The sequence below is a fragment of the Podarcis liolepis genome (genome assembly GCF_965112155.1).
Source record: "Podarcis liolepis genome assembly, chromosome: 8".
Lineage (NCBI taxonomy): Eukaryota > Metazoa > Chordata > Lepidosauria > Squamata > Lacertidae > Podarcis > Podarcis liolepis.
This window is the reverse complement of record NC_139560.1, coordinates 12,610,887-12,628,111: the sequence shown is the minus strand read 5'-3', so window position 1 is coordinate 12,628,111 and position 17,225 is coordinate 12,610,887. Positions and strand designations below refer to the sequence as shown.

General features: G+C 48.9%; 1 long non-coding RNA gene across 1 annotated transcript in view; it reads left to right on the top strand.

The window, feature by feature from the left end:
* Positions 1-17,225, top strand: part of LOC310713247 — a 149,275-nt gene that overhangs the window by 115,128 nt on the left and 16,922 nt on the right. The window contains exon 3 of the long non-coding RNA XR_014529142.1: positions 6,402-6,813. This is a non-coding gene — a long non-coding RNA (uncharacterized lncRNA). The remainder of the gene's footprint in view (positions 1-6,401; positions 6,814-17,225) is intronic.

Sequence of the window (17,225 nt, the reverse complement as noted above, 5' to 3'; positions counted from 1 at the left end):
CCTGAAGCACCACTTTAGCTAATGGGGCCTCCTGCTGCTACCGCGCCACCGCCGCATGATTTCTGTTCTCATCCTGAAGCAAAGTTCTTAACCCGAGGTACTATTTCTGGGTTAGCGGAGTCTGTAACCGGAAGTGTCTGTAACCTGAAGCGTCTGTAACCCGAAGTACCACTGTACCGGCCTGTTCTATGCTCTTTTTCCTAGTGGTGACATAATGTAAGAGTATTCTTCACAGCTGTGAGCAGGGCAGCCATGTGGGGTAAATGAACAATCATTTCTCGAATGGCTTAGCTCCCAAACAAATCGGCTCCTGAACGCCACAAATGTGGAAGTGAGTTTTTCGGAAGCATAACATCTGACACGGCTTTCGCGGCGCCCGATTGAGTGCAGGACGCTCCTGCAGCCAATCGGAAGCTGCGCCTTGGTTTTCAAACTGTTCCGGGAGTCGAGTGGACTCCCGGAACGGGTTAAGTTCGACAACCAAGGTACCACTGTAGCTGTAACTTTCATCACAGAGAGAGCAGGGATGGTGTGTGTGTGTGTCATTTAGGCAACAATAGCTTTATCTATTTTGAATGCCATTGGCTGTTTTGAGTTTATTGATTTATCTGTTTGTTTTGGCTGCAAACTCGTTGGTTTCTTAACTGCTGTGCTGTCCAGCGATTTCGTTTTTCTGTGTGTGTTTAATTTCATACTGTGTGGAACTCTGGGGAGCCACTGCCAGTCAGACACCGCTGAGCAAAGGAGGTGGGTGGTCTCAGCATAGAATAATAGAACCCCCTAGTATTGGAAGGGTTGACCCTCGAGCATCATCTAGTCAAACGCCCGGAATCTCAAATCAAGCCTAGGTTCTTGTGTTCCTACATGTTGTTGTTGTTGTTTAGTTGTTTAGTCGTGATGGTTGTAGCTGATGAATTGTAGCTCAGGGCAGGGAATGGATGTCTCTTAAGAACACTTTGTTGTCGTTGTTTAGTCGTTTAGTTTAGTTGTGTCCGACTCTTCGTGACCCCATGGACCAGAGCACACCAGGCACTCCTGTCTTCCACTGCCTCCCGCAGTTTGGTCAAACTCATGCTGGTAGCTTCGCGAACACTGTCCAACCATCTCGTCCTCTGTCGTCCCCTTCTCCTTGTGCCCTCCATCTTTCCCAACATCAGGGTCTTTTCCAGCGAGTCTTCTCTTCTCATGAGGTGGCCAAAGTATTGGAGCCTCAGCTTCAGGATCTGTCCTTCCAGTGAGCACTCAGGGCTGATTTCCTTAAGAATGGATACGTTTGATCTTCTTGCAGTCCATGGGACTCTCAAGAGTCTCCTCCAGCACCATAATTCAAAAGCATCAATTCTTCGGCGACCAGCCTTCTTTATGGTCCAGCTCTCATTTCCATACATCACTACTGGGGAAACCATAGCTTTGTGTTCCTACACACCCCGAGTAAATGGGTTAGGTAGCATCAAGCACCGACTTGGAAGTGTCACACTCTGGCGTGCATGACCTAGATTCCCGTGACCTTCCTTGCCCGGGACTTGTGTGTGCGATTAGCCGAGTTGTAATTCTCAGTAATCCCTCTGTCCGTTTTCTGTCCTTGGGTGACTGGCGTCGGCTGGAGATGAGCAGCGTCAGAAACGCCGCGGGTTTGGGAAATAGTCCTGACTGCCCGTACGCCCTGCCCCAAACGTGGCTGCTCCCTCGACAGCTGTTCCAGGCCTTTCGCAGGGGCACACACCCTGGTTCCTATTGCAGGAGCAGCTATGAAGTCATTCGCATGCCTTGCTAATTCTCTCTGCTGGGGAAGTGCTTTTGCAAGCAGAGGAGGAGGAGACAGGAGGGCTGGGAGTGGCCTTTGGCTTGAAAAGTGGGGAATGGAAGCAATTGAACTGCAGCCTTCCCAACCCCGTCACCTAACCCAAGGCAGAGTCTTTGGGAGGACCCAAAAACTTGTTTCTGCTCTTTGATCCTCCGTAGCAGAGCGGAGGAGAGTTTTCTGTGATGGTTCCCCCACCCACCTGATCCTCTTTTGATTACGGCCTGTAATGTGGTTTATATGTGCGCCGATCCGCCTGGAGTTTTATAAGCACCATCGCCTTCTCCTTGAATTTTCCCGGAGGCCGGTGCCCTGCAGACCCAGAACTCTAATTAAAGCAAGTTTCTGTGAGTTGAGTTGTCTGCGAGAAATTGCCTCTTTGCAAAGCTGCGCCCAGCACAACTGAGCTTCACCACCAGGAATTACAGGGGTGTGTGTGTGTGTGTGTTTGAATGCATGTGCACATACCTTCTTGACATGGCTACTGTCGCCCTTGGTTTTATGCAGATCATTTCCAGAATTAATCATTTTGTGTGGTTTTTATTATTATTACAGTGGTACCTCGGTTATAGGGACGCGGGTGGCGCTGTGGGTTAAACCACAGAGCCTAGGACTTGCCAATCAGAAAGTCAGCAGTTTGAATCCCCATGACGGGGTGAGCTCCCGTTGCTCAGTCCCTGCTCCTGCCAACCTAGCAGTTTGAAAGCACATCCAAGTGCAAGTAGATAAATAGGTACCACTCTGGCGGGAAGGTAAATGGCGTTTCCATGCACTGCTATGGTTCACCAGAAGCGGCTTAGTCATACTGGCCACATGACCTGAAAGCTGTACGCCGGCTCCCTCGGCAATAAAGCAAGATGAGCGCCGCAACCCCAGAGTCGGCCACAACTAGACCTGATGGTCAGGGGTCCCTTTACCTTTTCTTCGGTTAAGAACAGTCCTGTTTACCAACGATTCGGTTTACGAACTCCGCAAAACCGGAAGTAGTGTCCCAGTTTGTGAACTTTACTTCAGTCTAAGAACGGAATCTGAACGGTGGAAGGGCACCGGCAGCGGGAGGCCTCATTAAGGAAAGCAGGCACCGGTTTCAGAACGGTTTCGGTTTAAGAACGGAATTCCAGAACGGATTAAGTTCGTAAACGGAGGTACCACTGTATTGCAGTACCCCAGAGACAACTTGTTACAGTGGATGGCGTCGTGTGGCAAGGATGTGTCTTGATTTGATAGGCAGTTCTGATCAGGGAACTGTCATTTCACCGAAAAGCAACTCTTAGGCCTGACTGCCTCTGCGGATGTGTCATATCAGCTCTGAGTTCCTCTTCTTCCCAGGCATTCTGGTTTCTTGGATAAAAGCTGCCCAGCAGCCTCATCCTTTGCCCTGGGGCTTTGTCTCGGATGCGTATGGGCTCATCCCCATTAGAGTCACAGAACCACAGAATTGTAGCGTTAGAAGGGGGACCCCAAAGGCCATCTAGCCCAACCCCTTCAACCCCTTACAACTATGACTCTGAGCTATGGATCTTCCCCAACCTTGGCTAGACTACAGTGTATAGACGACTGCAGCCTAGGTTTAAGGTGTCAATTGGTGATTAGCTTATATATCTGACTTTCTCACTTCCAAAGAGCTTGGGACTTGGGGAGGGCAGCATTTGTCCAGCGTGTGACGCAAATGTGCAAGGTGTTTTGAACACTCATGCGCTTGACAGACTCTGCTGCTCGTAGGGAATCACAGTTCCAGTGTTTTCCTGCGCTCCGCAGTATGCTTCACTCGGCTTGCGCTCCTCATAACGTCGCAGTTCTCAGAAAACCAGCACGGGAATAATTTGAGTGTCCACAGGCTTCTATTTGCACAGAGATAGCTCTGAGGAAAACACCGCGGCAGGAAAAACAAATACATTATTCATTTGAACCTTCGATCCCTGAGTCATTTCCTTGATATATATTCCCCCTCCCCCTATTTATACCTTTCTGTGCTTACAACCCTGGTTCTATTTTCGTCACCAAAGCTTTTAATCCTGACGTCGTCGTGTCTGAATGCAGGTAGCTTCTAAATGGGTTTACGTCCGTTCTGTGATTCAGAGAGAAGGGGCGAAGTGGGGGGGGGAGAGAGTGAATCTTGACAAAAGTACATCGTAGTTTTGTATCTGCAAAATGGAGAAAGGTGAGGCTTCGTGCAAGAGGTGTAGAAGGGTGTCTCTGGAGCACTTTTACCGCTTGCCTTCGCACGGTCGAATTCCCCCTTCGTACAAGTGATCAGCCATGAAGCTGCCCCAACCACCATTTCCTGCTACATCCAAACCAGGAAACCACAGTGTATACTTTCCAAACAAACCAGCCTCTGTAAGCCAACAGGTGACCGACCACACCAGGAAGCCGTAGTTAACCTTCGTTTCCTGTTACATCCAAACCAGGAAACGATGGCTCTGTAAACGAACCAAACCGTAGCTTCATATTCTGACACAATTCATAGTTTAACAACTGTTGGGGCCTCAGCCCAGTATACCTGAAGGAGCATCTCCACCTCCATCGTTCTGCCCGGAACACTGAGGTCCAGTGCCGAGGGCCTTCTGGCGGTTCCCTCGCTGCAAGAAGCCAAGTTACAGGGAACCAGGCAGAGGGCCTTCTCGGTAGTGGCACCTGCCCTGTGGAACGCCCTCCCACCAGATGTCAAAGAGAAAAACAACTACCAGACTTTTAGAAGACATCTGAAGGCAGCCCTGTTTAGGGAAGCTGTTAACGTTTAAGAGGTTATTGTATTTTAGTGTTCTGTTGGAAGCCGCCCAGAGTGACTGGGGAAACCCAGCCAGATGGGCGGGGTATAAATAATAAATTATTATTATTAGTTGGGTGGGGGATCTCAGACTTGGTGGCCCAGAAGTCACCCTCCAAACCTCTCCATCTGGCCCTTGAGTATCTCCCCAGGCCCCACCCCCTGCCCAAACCCCACCCCCTCCTGTCTCTGCTTCTCAATCCACTTGATAGTTTTTGCCTGACTGGCTCCAACCCGTGAGTCAAGTTTCAGAGATGCTTAACTTGGGCAGAAACAGAGGCTTATGCTGAATCAGACCATTGGCCCACCTGGTTCAGCATCGTCCGTAGCAGTCCGGGAGCATCTCTCTGCGCTTTCCAAACAGGGATTCTTTCCCAGCCTTAACCTGAAGGTGCTGGGGATGGAGCCAAGGCCCTTCTGCTTGCAGAATGGGTGCCCCAACCCAAGCTATGCCCCAAATAATGTCGTCATTTCAAGGATTTCTCAAGCAGCTCCTCCTGTTATGTCTTCTTACGTCTCTCTGTGTAAGATCCAATGGTTTTTTTCCTGCTCCCCGTATAACATGGCCTGGATAAATTGCTCCCCCCCCCCCGCTTCCTCCGAAACGTCACCGTCACCATTCCCAGGGGTATTGCGTGAGGGTTAAGGCTCTTAAATTTGATCCAGGTGATAAGATTCCCTATTCCGATCGAAAGAGCTGGGTGGGCCCCACAGTGGCGATTTCCTTACATGAGAAAAATATGGAGACCCAGCGTGAGACCTTGGGCTCCTCATTTGCCATTGAGCGATCGCGGATGGGGGTGTAGAGGGCGGGCGGGCAGCGGTAACCCGAACTGTGGCAGCGTGCTACATGCTGAGCACGTTCCGCACTCTGGGATTAGGAGCTCTGGCCAAGCAGCTTGCAAACAGTAACCCTTGCCTGTAGCTTCTGCGAGTGGCGGTTCCAAACCTTGCTATCACATGCTGTGGGCTTGTACCTGCACATAACTGCAGACATGCCCGTTGCAAGCAGCAGATCCAGCACGTGCATCGGCGTGCATAAATTATGCAGATTAATTGGCACGCCCCGCCGCATTTTGCATCAATTACCATGCGCCTTGCAGGGAGGAGCAGAGCAAAAATAACGCATGTCGCTGAAGCCTCATAGCGGCTATGGGGAAGCTCATGTTCAGCTGCCGTCTGGCTTCTGAGATTTCGCCAGTTAGTGCCCCTGTGAGACTATATCTGCGGAGGCCCCTTAGCACAATTATTGTTATTATTATAATTATTATTAATTGCATTTAAGTTCCACCTTGAGGGAACTTAATAAAGTGGAACCTAATCAGCCATGGCTTCCCCCAAAGAATTCTGGGAGCTGTAGTTTGTAGAGGGCACACAAGATTTCTTAGGAGATACCCATTACCCTCGCAGAACTACAACTCCAGAATTCCTTTTGAAGAAGGATTGATGGTTCCCTCCATGAATTGTAGCTCAGGGCAGGGAATGAATGTCTCCTAAGAACCCTTAACAGACTACAATTCCCAGAATTCTTTGGGCTGAAGCCAGGCCTATTTAAAGTGGTACGATAGCGCTTTAAGTTTATGGTGTGGATGTGGTCTACGTCATGTGGAAAGCTTACGCAAGTAGAAGCCAGCTATCTTCTTCAGAGAGCTGTCTTCGACTGGGGCAGGATGTTGGTTGGATCCTGCGTTCTCAGCCCCACTCCTCTGTCCTGCTTCCAGATTGCTATAATGGCTGAATAGGGCTGGTTGTGTGAAGCTACTTAATCCAGTGTACAAGCCTTTGGTTTCGTTTCCCCTTCAGTAAGTGTGTCCTCTCCCTTCTTCACAGGTGTGGTGGCCAAGACGAACCTAGCAGCACCTTCCATTGAGGAAAGTATTTCTGGAGCCCTGGGGATATTCATTGATTGTTCCTGGAGACGAGAAGAATTTTGCATGGGTGGCATCTTCAGGGTTTGGTGGTTGTGGTTGTTTTCTTCAAGAAAATATATTATTAATTGTCATTATTTGGTAAACGAAGTGGGCCCTCAAAGGCATCGCAGTGAGCTGCTGGTTGGAGGTGTCAAGAAGGCAAAGAAGGGAACTCTTGAAATCCCATCCAAAGGAGAAATCGGAAAAACTTATCAAGGGCAGTGAACGGGAAAGCGGAAAAGTGTGTGTGACAGAAATGACAGAGGACTCCGAAGCACCTGTGTGAATTTGGAGGCCCTCGCCAAACCAGCGAGCGAAGATTATCCTTGCAGGTAACAGAATCTGAGCCCCACTCCTTGTTCCTCCCAAATTTATACAGCGCATCTCTAGCCCCACACCTGGGGCTAGATGATGATGATAATAAAAATTATTTATACCCTGCTCTCCCCGGCCAGAGCTCACCAATAAAATCACAGTAAAAAACATAATGGGCGGGGGGACCAATTTAAAATACAGGTTAAAATGCAATTTAAAATGCAGCCTCATTTTAAAAGTAGCTTATAGATCAAGACCATAAGGGGAGGGAAACATAAGGGTCAGACTGAGTCCAAACCAAAGGCCAGGCGGAACAGCTCTGTCTTGCAGGCCCTGCGGAAAAATGTCAAGTCCCACAGGGCCCTAGTCTCTTGTGACAGAGCATTCCACCAAGTCGGGGCCAGTGCTGAAAAGGCCCTGGCCCTAGTTGAGACCAATCTAACCACCTTGCGACCCGGGACCTCCAAAGTGTTGTCATTTGTGGACCTTAAGGTCCTCCATGGGGTATACCGGGAGAGGTGGTCCCGTAGGTACGTGGGTCCTAGGCTGCATAGCGCCGCATACCTTTTGTCAGATTGTAGTGCCGCCTCTGTTAACATTTTTTGTTTGCCCTTTTCGCCCAGATGCTTAAGGCATCGGACATATCCTTGACCCTCATTTTATCCTCTCTGTGTTTTTCAAATAAATAGCCCCCAGCCCCCATCAACACCTCGCCTTAATGTACACAGCTGTAATCATTCTCCCATTCTTGTTTGGAAATATTATTACAACCAAACAAACAAATAAGGCCACTAGAGACGCCTGGAGCTTGCAAAAACGCTCCCTTGGTAAGGCAAATTTGGAACGGGCCTGGGGTCTTTCGAAAAAGTAGCATTGATAGATAACACACCCTTTGTCTCCTGTTTGTCTTTAGCATGGGCTGACCAGTGTAGCTGCACAGCCGCCGCTCACAATTTTAAGGCTTCCGTGTCTTCCAGAAGCATTTTGCAAGAAAGTTTTTTGGGGGGGAACCCCGCGACGTTTCAAGGGTAGTTTATATAGCTCAGATGTTTAATGGATAGTTTATACAGCTCAGAGGTTAACCGGTTCACTTGCTGCCCAGCAAACGACCCTTCACAGCTGATCGCAGCAGATTGTTCTGCAATGAAGCCAGCGAGCAACTTAGCAGCTTTCGGCGAATGCAGAAAGCATGTGCTGGAGACGTGAGCAAGGTTTACTGGGTCAGACAGTCCAAAGGAAGCAGGCAGGGGGAAAGTACCAATTTGGTAGGAAGAGGGCAGAGCCCCTCCCCTGCACCCAACAGATTTATCAATTTAAGGCTGTGTGTACATCATAGCTGTCAACCATCCCTTATTTGGTGGGGAAATTCCCTTATCCCCGCGCCGTGTCCCGCTGCTGTCCCTTATTGTTGATGTCCCATAAATTTCCCGGGTTTCAAAGGAAGCAGCTCCTCTCCCTCCCTCCCTGCCGGCCAGGGAGGCTCCAACTGTGTTGCTTGGTTGTGTTGCTCACCCAATAAGGAGTCAAAGAACGACTGGGGGGTGGAGCTTGCATGCCTTGTGCCAATTAAATCGGATGTGCTGCCTGGGGACTCACCTTTGCTCAGCGCTTCCCAGCAGAGAGGTGACGGTGGTTTTCCTTGCTGCATCCCCTTTGCCAGGTTGCTGTGCTGTGGGAACCACGGCTTGAGGCTTTGTTTGGCTGCTGGCTGGGCTTTCTGCCTTTGGCTCAGAAGCTGAACATACCTGTGCCCGGAAAATCCCTTATTTTGACTGCTGATCCCTTATTTTCGAGGCTGCTGGTCCCTTATTTTCAAATCTGTAAGTTGACAGCTATGGTGTACATTGCCTTTCCCCACAGGTTGGATGCAGAATGAAAATGCAAGTTGTGGAATATTTCTTCATTAAGGACCCTACACTTGCTCTCTGCACTCTCAACTGCAGACATTATTATTATTATTATTATTATTATTATTATTATTATTATTATTATTATTATTATTTCCTCCCTTCCCCCTAAGGTCCCAGGGCGTGTTACAACAATTGAAACACAATATTAAAAGCAGTTTAAAACAACTTAGAGAATGGCAGAAATAACTGAAAGTTTAATTACGCTGGCATCATTAATATCCATCCTGAGGCAGAATTGCTTTGAAACTGCATCCTAATCACTTCTGGCTTTTGACCGTTCCTCCGCAGTATCTGCCAAGGGCCGTAGCTCAGTTGTAGAGGACGTGCTTTGAAGGCAGAAGGTCCCGGGTCCAGTCTCGGGCCTGTGTGGCGTAATGGTTAGAGTGTTGGTCTTAGGACCTGGGAGACAAGGGTTCGAATCCTCACGCAGCCATAAATTTCATTGGGGGAAATCTTGGGCCAGTCACCACTTCTCAGCCTAACCTACCTCAGAAGGTTGTTGTGAGCATGAAAACTGCTTGCCTGAAACCCTGGCGACCTGCTGCAAGTCATTGTGGACAAGCTTAGATGGACCCAGTGATGTGACTCTGTATTTTTGTATATATCCCCTGCATTGCTTTGTTTTTGACCTGTTGGGAAATTATGGGTAGGTGGGGTTTGTGTGTGTGTGTGTGTGTGTGTGTGTGGTGGCCAGGGCCAGATTTAGGTTTGATGAGGCCCTAAGCTACTGAAGGTAATGGGGCCCTTTATATGTCCAGCTGTCCTCTGTCAACAACAAAATGTCGCTGTTGTTTTGTGTTCAATAGATGCTATATGCTAATTTATGGACCTAATGGGTATCTAAAGCCATTTGCACATAACAAAATATGTATTTTATCAAAGTAATTGTTGAACTGAAATACAATTAAGAAGAAGTACAGTGGTGCCTCGGGTTACAGACGCTTCAGGTTACAGACTCCGCTAACCCAGAAATAGTACCTCGGGTTAAGAACTTTGCTTCAGGATGAGAACAGAAATCGTGTGGTGGCAGCGGGAGGCCCCATTCGCTAAAGTGGTACCTCAGATTAAGAACGGTTTCAGGTTAAGAACGAGTTAAGTTCTTAACCCGAGGTACCACTGTATATTAATAGTGAAATGCAATTAAGAAGAAGTATATTTTTGGGGGCCCCCAAGAGAGTGGGGCCCTAAGCTATAGCTTGTTTAGCTTATCCGTAATCGGGCATTGGTGGTGGCCTATGTTTTCCTTACATAAAACTGACTTAATGACGTGAGAATGGGTTGCTTGTGCAAATTCTGGGAGGCGGGAAGTTATAAACACCTTCAGCTAATAGAGTTTCAGGAGGAAACAAATGGGCTCTTCAAGTTAATTGAGGTGAGGCTCCCAAAATTCTCACACACATCCTGCCGCCTCCAGTGATTCTAATTAGGATACAGAACAAAGGCTGTTGTTGGGTTTGGATGGGGAATCACTGATGGAATGCAAGCCTTCCATTGACCCTGGACGCCATAGCCTGCTTTTGAAGGAAAGATTAGACTCTGTCTGCTCTATGTGAATATAATGAAAATAAAACCGTTTTAACAATGGAGTAGACCATTATTGATCGTCTTAAATCAAATGCATTTGTTGAGTCTCTTGTTTGCTTTTTAATGCTACAAGGTTGAACCCTTAAAAAGCAGAGTGTTTTAAATGTGAAAGGTAAAGGTAAAGGACCCCTGACAGTTAAGTCCAGTCGCAAATGACTCTGGGGTTGCTGCGCTCATCTCGCTTTACTGGCCGAAGGAGCCGACATTTGTCCGGAGACAGTTTTTCCGGGTCGTGTGGCCAGCATGACTGAGCCACTTCTGGCGAACCCAGAGCAGCACATGGAAATGCCATTTAGCTTTCCCGCTGGAGTGGTATCTCTTTATCTACTTGCATTTTGACATGCTTTCAAACTGCTAGGTTGGCAGGAGTTGGGACCGAGCAACGGGGGCTCACCCTATCATGGGGATTTGAACCGCCGACCTTCTGATTGGCAAGCCCTAGGCTCTGTGGTTTAGACCACAGCGCCACCTGCGTTTTAAATGTAATATGCAGTTAAAAAAAAAAAGTAATTTGGAGTGTGACAAATAGCCCTCAAGAGGGCTTGTAATAATCAAATACAGGGAAACTTCTAACAAGATACAACTGGGGAACATCACCGCGGTTGTGTGCAAACTTTCAGTGTCTGGGGGGTTTCACCTCCTGCACAGAACCTGGCACCATGTCCTAGAATTTGAACTTGGTGACATCTTTCTCTGCATGATTTTAAAGCAACAGTGCAGTCCTATACTTGACTACTAGAAGTAAATCCCAGTGAATTCAATTCGGCCTGCTCTCAGGTGAACGGGTAATAGAATTGAAGCCCAAGTTTCTAGCCCTCTGGTTATTGCTCTTATTTTTGCAGAGGAAAACTTGGGAACCCACAGGCAGTGCTTGGTATAGCTCTGAGAGCAGCCAAGGGCAGGAAGGGGAGGCTTCTCAATGGCCAGAGGACAGAGAGCTTAGTGACACGCTCAGCTTCAATCACCTACTCTCTTTGCAGCTATTATTCCAGGAGCGGCTGGCTGGGTGGCGCTTTGAGAGTCACCGAACCTCCTTCTGGCTGGGTCACTGCAGCAAACCAAGATGGGGAGGGGAAGCAGTGCTGTCGGTGCCATGCAAACGCACCGGCAGAGCCAATGCAGCATTCCTACCAGTATAGCATTCTCTCTGTCCCAGTATATTTCAGTGACCCGAACAAAGCAATGTCAGGTGGGAAGCACAGCTTCTTTATTAAATCCATTGCTCTATTACTCTCTGTGTGCTCTTTGACTTAAGATTCAGTTCGTCGTCACGAGCAAAAACTGGAATAAATCATTCAAAGCAAAGGTAGATGCAAAAAGTTAAGTTGAACCTTTTTTGCCCACAAGGCCCGGAATTTTCACCGCCTGCATGCAGTAATGATGAATTCACTTTTAAACCCTGCTTATTTATGTGAGATAGGGACGCAGGAGGTGCTGTGGGTTAAACCACAGAGCCTAGGACTTGCCAATCAGAAGGTTGGCGGTTCGAATCCCTGTGACGGGGTGAGCTCCCATTGCTCGGTCCCAGCTCCTGCCAACCTAGCAGTTCGAAAGCACGTCAAAGGGCAAGTAGATAAATAGGTACCACTCCGGCGGGAAGGTAAATGGCGTTTCCGTGCGCTGCTCTGGTTCGCCAGAAGCGGCTTAGTCATGCTGGCCACATGACCCAGAAGCTGTATGCCAGCTCCCTCGGCCAATAAAGTGAGATGAGCGCCGCAACCCCAGAGTCGGTCACGACTGGACCTAATGGTCAGGGGTCCCTTTACCTTTACCTATTTATGTGAGGCTGGATAGCTCAGTCAGTAGAGCATGGGACTCTTTAATCCTAGAGTCGCGGGTTCAAACCCCACATCGGGCCAAAGATTCCAGCATTGCATGGGGTTGGACTAGCTAGGATTTCAAGGCTGTGGAATCTTGTTTGGGTGGTGTCAAAACCTTGGTGAAACAGTTTGGCTCGAACCCAATTTGAGTTTGCAGTTTGTGCCTCTCCTCCCCATGACGGATAGTGTGGCACTCGCTATTGCATCAAATTGGGGTGTGTATATGTGTGTGTGTGTGTGTGTGTGCGCACACACACACACACACACACACCTTTCCCTCCCCATCACCCTCCTCCCTGCCCTGTTCCCCAGGTACGCTTAGCTTCAGTAAATGAATTACCTTGCTCATTTGCTGCGAGTTCTCCTGCAGCCTGCCATATGTTTGAGCTTGATAGAGATGCTTGTCTTCCAGGGCTAAAATTACCCAGTGAAGGATGACATTTCTTATCAAGGCTTTGCTGAATCAGACAGAAGTGGTGTAGCGCTGTGTGTGTGTGTGTGTGTGTTGGAAACTGGTGCCCATTTCCAGGAAGTTGGGCTGCCAAAAGGACCTTGCCCTTTCATAGCTTCGGATCCAAGAGCTCGTTGGGAAAACGTGCCTGGTTGTAGCCACAAAATACAAACAAGAGGATACGTTCCGACAGCTAGGATTCTGTGCACAAACAAAGAAGGAAGGAAGAAGTTCCCACCAAAGAAGAATTACGGAATTGGCAAAGCTAACAGCAAAAATTTGAGATCCCAATGTGGACTCTTTTGTGGGAGAATGGCACACTGTTTAGACCTTGTTCATGAGAGACAATCTTACTCGGCTACGAGAGATCCTCAAAGAGAAGAGTCGTTTTGCTGGTAACTTGGGAAACTGCCTTATGCAGAATCCGACCATCCAGCTCAATATTGCTATTTACACTGAGTGGCAATGACTCTCCAGGGTTTCAGAAATCATGCAAAGCAGATTCTCTGCCACTGAGCCGCACATGGGCCTTTCCTCTTAAATTTTTAAGGGATGCATGGATGTGAATCCTTGCATTTATGACCATCTGCAGCAGAGCCCTTTCCCATCCATAAAGGGCCAATAAAGCCGTTTACCTACAATGTTAAAACCATAGGCATCAATTAAAACTGGGCGGGCAAACATTGGAAAGCTGCCTTAAGCTGAGTCAGGCTGTTGCTGCATCTCACTCAATAGTGCCTGCTCTGGCTGGTAGTGGCTTTACAGGGCTGCCGGCAGGTGACGCCCCCAGCCTTTCCTGGAGATGCTGGGGATTTGAATCTGGGACCTTCTACAAGGGCTCCACCGCTGAGCCACTAATTCCTGAGTTTGTACCCCGTCCATCTGACTGGGTTTCCCCAGCCACTCTGGGCAGCTTCCAACAAAGACCAAAAATACACTAAAATGTCACACATTAAAAACTTTCAGATGTCCTCTGAATGTCAGGTACAGTGGTACCTCAGGTTAAGTACTTAATTTGTTCCTGAGGTCCATTCTTAATCTGAAACTGTTCTTAACCTGAAGCACCACTTTAGCAAATGGGGCCTCCTGCTGCCGCTGCGCCGCTGGAGCACGATTTCTGTTCTCATCCTGAAGCAAAGTTCTTAACCCAAGGTACTATTTCTGGGTTAGCAGAGTCTGTAACTTGAAGTGTATGTAACCTGAAGCATATGTAACCCGAGGTACCACTGTAATTGTTTATCTCTTTGACATCTGATGGGTGGGCGTTCCACGGGGCGGGTGCCACTACCGAGAAGGCCCTCTGCCTGGTTCCCTGTAGAGTTCTGTCAAGCTCAGGTCTTGCTTTCGGGCTTCCGAGTGGCATTTGTTGGCCACTGTGTGTAGCAGGATGCTGGACTCAATGGGCCACTGGCCTGATTCTGCAGGGATTGTCTGAGGTGCTTCTGCAAGGCCACAGGTCAGCCCTGCTCAGCTGCTAGTGGCATTCATCCACAAACCACAACATTGCAGGTGTGTGTGAAGGGGCCCTGGCAGCTTACCCCACATGACGGGTCGGGAAAAGTGCCGGCGCACACACTGACTGCATTGCTCATTCTCAGGACCTGTGCAACTCACAGGTCTCTTCTCCAGAGACGCGCAGAGATCTTTGAGCATCTGTAAAAGTCTTGCGTAGAAGCATTTGAAACAAACAGGCATTTCTGAACTGGATCGAGAAGATAGAAACCACAAGGCTTTGTGCTTTCTTTCTTATTTTATAGAAATGATAAAGTCTCAGAGGAGCGAGTGAGTCACGCTTCCTTTCTCTGAGTGCGTTCTTCCCCTTGTGCGATCTGTAGCAAGCGACTGAGGTGTTGAGAAGTTGGGGTCAGGGTTTTCCAAGACGGGGAGTGCTCTCTGCTTCCGAATGAAGGATCCAGCAAGCGTGGGCCCAGGCAAAAGGGCAAGCAGATCGGGTTGGGGGGCGAAACCTTAACTTTCTGGACTTCCTGTTGACCTTGTATGGAAAGGTGGAAACAAATGAGCGTCAGAGGCGAGAATCGGGGAGCCCAAAGGAGGCCGGCTCCCCCTATAGCACAATAAACAAGCACAGCGAATTGCAATTGCACCTTTTATTTTGCCGGCTGGAAGGGGTTTGCTGTTCCTTGTTTGACGGCACTCCTGGAAAATGTTTTTAAATTGTTTGTTTGTTTTATATACCGCCCTTCATCAAAAGATCTCTGGGCGGTTCCCAAGATAAAAACACACATAGTTTAACCAAAAACCAACAAAACAGTAAACACCCCCATAAACATATTTAAAAGGTTGTGGAGTATTAATTAGGGAGGACGTCGTTTTGCTCACCGGCCACCCTTTGGGAGGGATGGAGGATTCCGATGATGGAGCCCACGGGGTCTTTCACAGATGAAGCCCCTCATGCACACAAGTGGAGAACGAGGTCATACCCACTGCTCACGCACTCCACTGCCTCTGTGCCCACTGTCTGTGCCCTCACCCCACTGGCCAGCTAAGCTCAGCATGTACAGCTGTTGGGATGTGTCCAAGGGAATGGGAGCATCAGGGAGGCCCCCAGCTGGCTCCAGCCCACCGGCCAACAGCTGGGCAAACTCTGGTCTCCCTTGGAAGAGCATCAAAACAGCGGCACACAGCTTCAGAAGCCTTCAGAAACTTGAGCACGCCTTAAGCAGTGAATCTCACGCAACAGAAGCGGCGGACAGAGGCATATGTAAAGCGTATTTACAAGCATTTTATTCAGCATCAGGTCAAAGGAAAAACATGTCTGCTCCCCTTCGTGTCCAAGCAGCAGGAAGCACAAAGCAAAAGCAATTCACAAACAGAAGTTCCCAGCAAGCTGTGTTGGAATGTAAACAGACATGTGACATATAACAGCTCCACACATCTGTTTTGGTGGAACGGAACATCAGTATCCTAACAACAGCTTGCTCCTTACCCATTTACGCGGAATGCATATGTGACTGTGGGGGTGTGGCCAGCAGCAGTCCATCCCTATGTTGTAGGGAGACATGACCAGAGTGTGCAGTCTGTCTGTCTGTCTGTCTGTCTGTCTCCCTTATGTGTTCACTAAGTACTTGATGGGATTTCTGCACCGACTGCTCACTTTGAGACTTTGCAAGCTCATTCGGTAGAGCATGAGACTCTTAATCTCAGGGTCGTGGATTTGAGTCCTGCCTTGGGCAAAAGATTCCTGCATTGCAGGGGCTTGAGACTCGATGACCCCTGTGGTCCCTTCCAGCTGTACAGTTCTATGATCCTGTGATTATCCCTTGCTCCGTTTGAGAGTTATAACTGGGCACCTTACGAAAGACACTCTTGAGCATTGGCTCTGTGCCAGAAGGTAGGCAGTTCGTTTGTAGAGAGTATAGAATTCTAGAGTTGGAAGGGAGATCCTGTGGATCATCTGGTCCAACCCCTTGCAATGTAGGAATATGCAGCTGTCCCAAACAGGGATCAAACCTGCAACTGTAGTGTTATCAGCACCGTGCACTAACCAACTGAGTTATCCAGCTGAGTCCAGTCCATCCAACCCCCTGCCTTTTGCAAACTTTTCTGGCAGTGCTGAACAGCTGCTGTTTGGGAGTGGATCTCTCCTCAACGCAAACTCCTTGCAAAATTGTTCGCTTAATTCACTTGCATTGCTTTCACTTACAGTGTCATCGTCTAGAATTGCTATCCCTGTATTCCAGAGTCAAGGTTAAGTAATGAGAAGACAGAAGAGGCCAGGACGGAAGAACAGGACTGCTTCTTTGCTTCTTAGGCCAGAGGTTTTCAACCTGTTAAAGTCCACAGCTTTTCTTTCTGTGGCACCCCTGTGGGGCTCAGGAGCCAAGTTGTGTCACCCGTTGCCTGCAGAGAATCCAGCCTCACCCTCTTTTGAACACCCTCTCTTGGGAAGTGTCCCCTCTTCCTCCTCTCCTCTCCTCTCCCCTTGGGAGTCCTCCAGGCAGCTGCTGCCGCCGTCTCTGGTCTCTGAGCTGCCCCCCTCTGTCCCTAAAAGGGGTGGCTTCCAGAGGCACCATTTGCCTGGGGAGCTTGTAGTTGGGGCTGCTGCAACAAACAGCTGTGCAAGCCTTTGGGAGGCAGAGATGTGAGAGGGCATCAGAGGAGGGCGGGAAGGAAAGTGTTGCCAGCGGCACCCCGACCATCCTTCAAGGCACCCCAGGGCGCCACGGCACACTGGTTGAAAGCCACTGACTTAGGCTATTGGCTCTTAGGCTGCTCTTCTTTATGCTTTTTCGGATTTTAGCCGGGACCTTCCCCAGCAGCCGTGAAAGTTGCACGGCAATTCATCTGACAAAAACATGACTCAGTTCGGTACTCGGGTTGGGCGTTACACCACCCTGCATAAAATGAAAGTATTATTCTGCCCTCACACCTTTGCATAATTCATCTAACTTAACCGGGCTGGGCTGGCGGTTGCACAAGTACATTTTTTTATCATTTCCGCAAGAAGCGCAGGACAAAAACACTCTGCACCTTTCAAACCGCGAGCTCCTGCCGTTTCTATTTGCTGATTCTGACTGTGGGCGGCATGCTGCGTACAAGTGTGTGTGGGGGGGGGGGACTTAATACGGATGGAAGCTGAGTTTAGAATTTCCTCCAGTCATGCGACGCTGCCTTACGCAGAGAGCCTTGATCCTTCTAGCCCA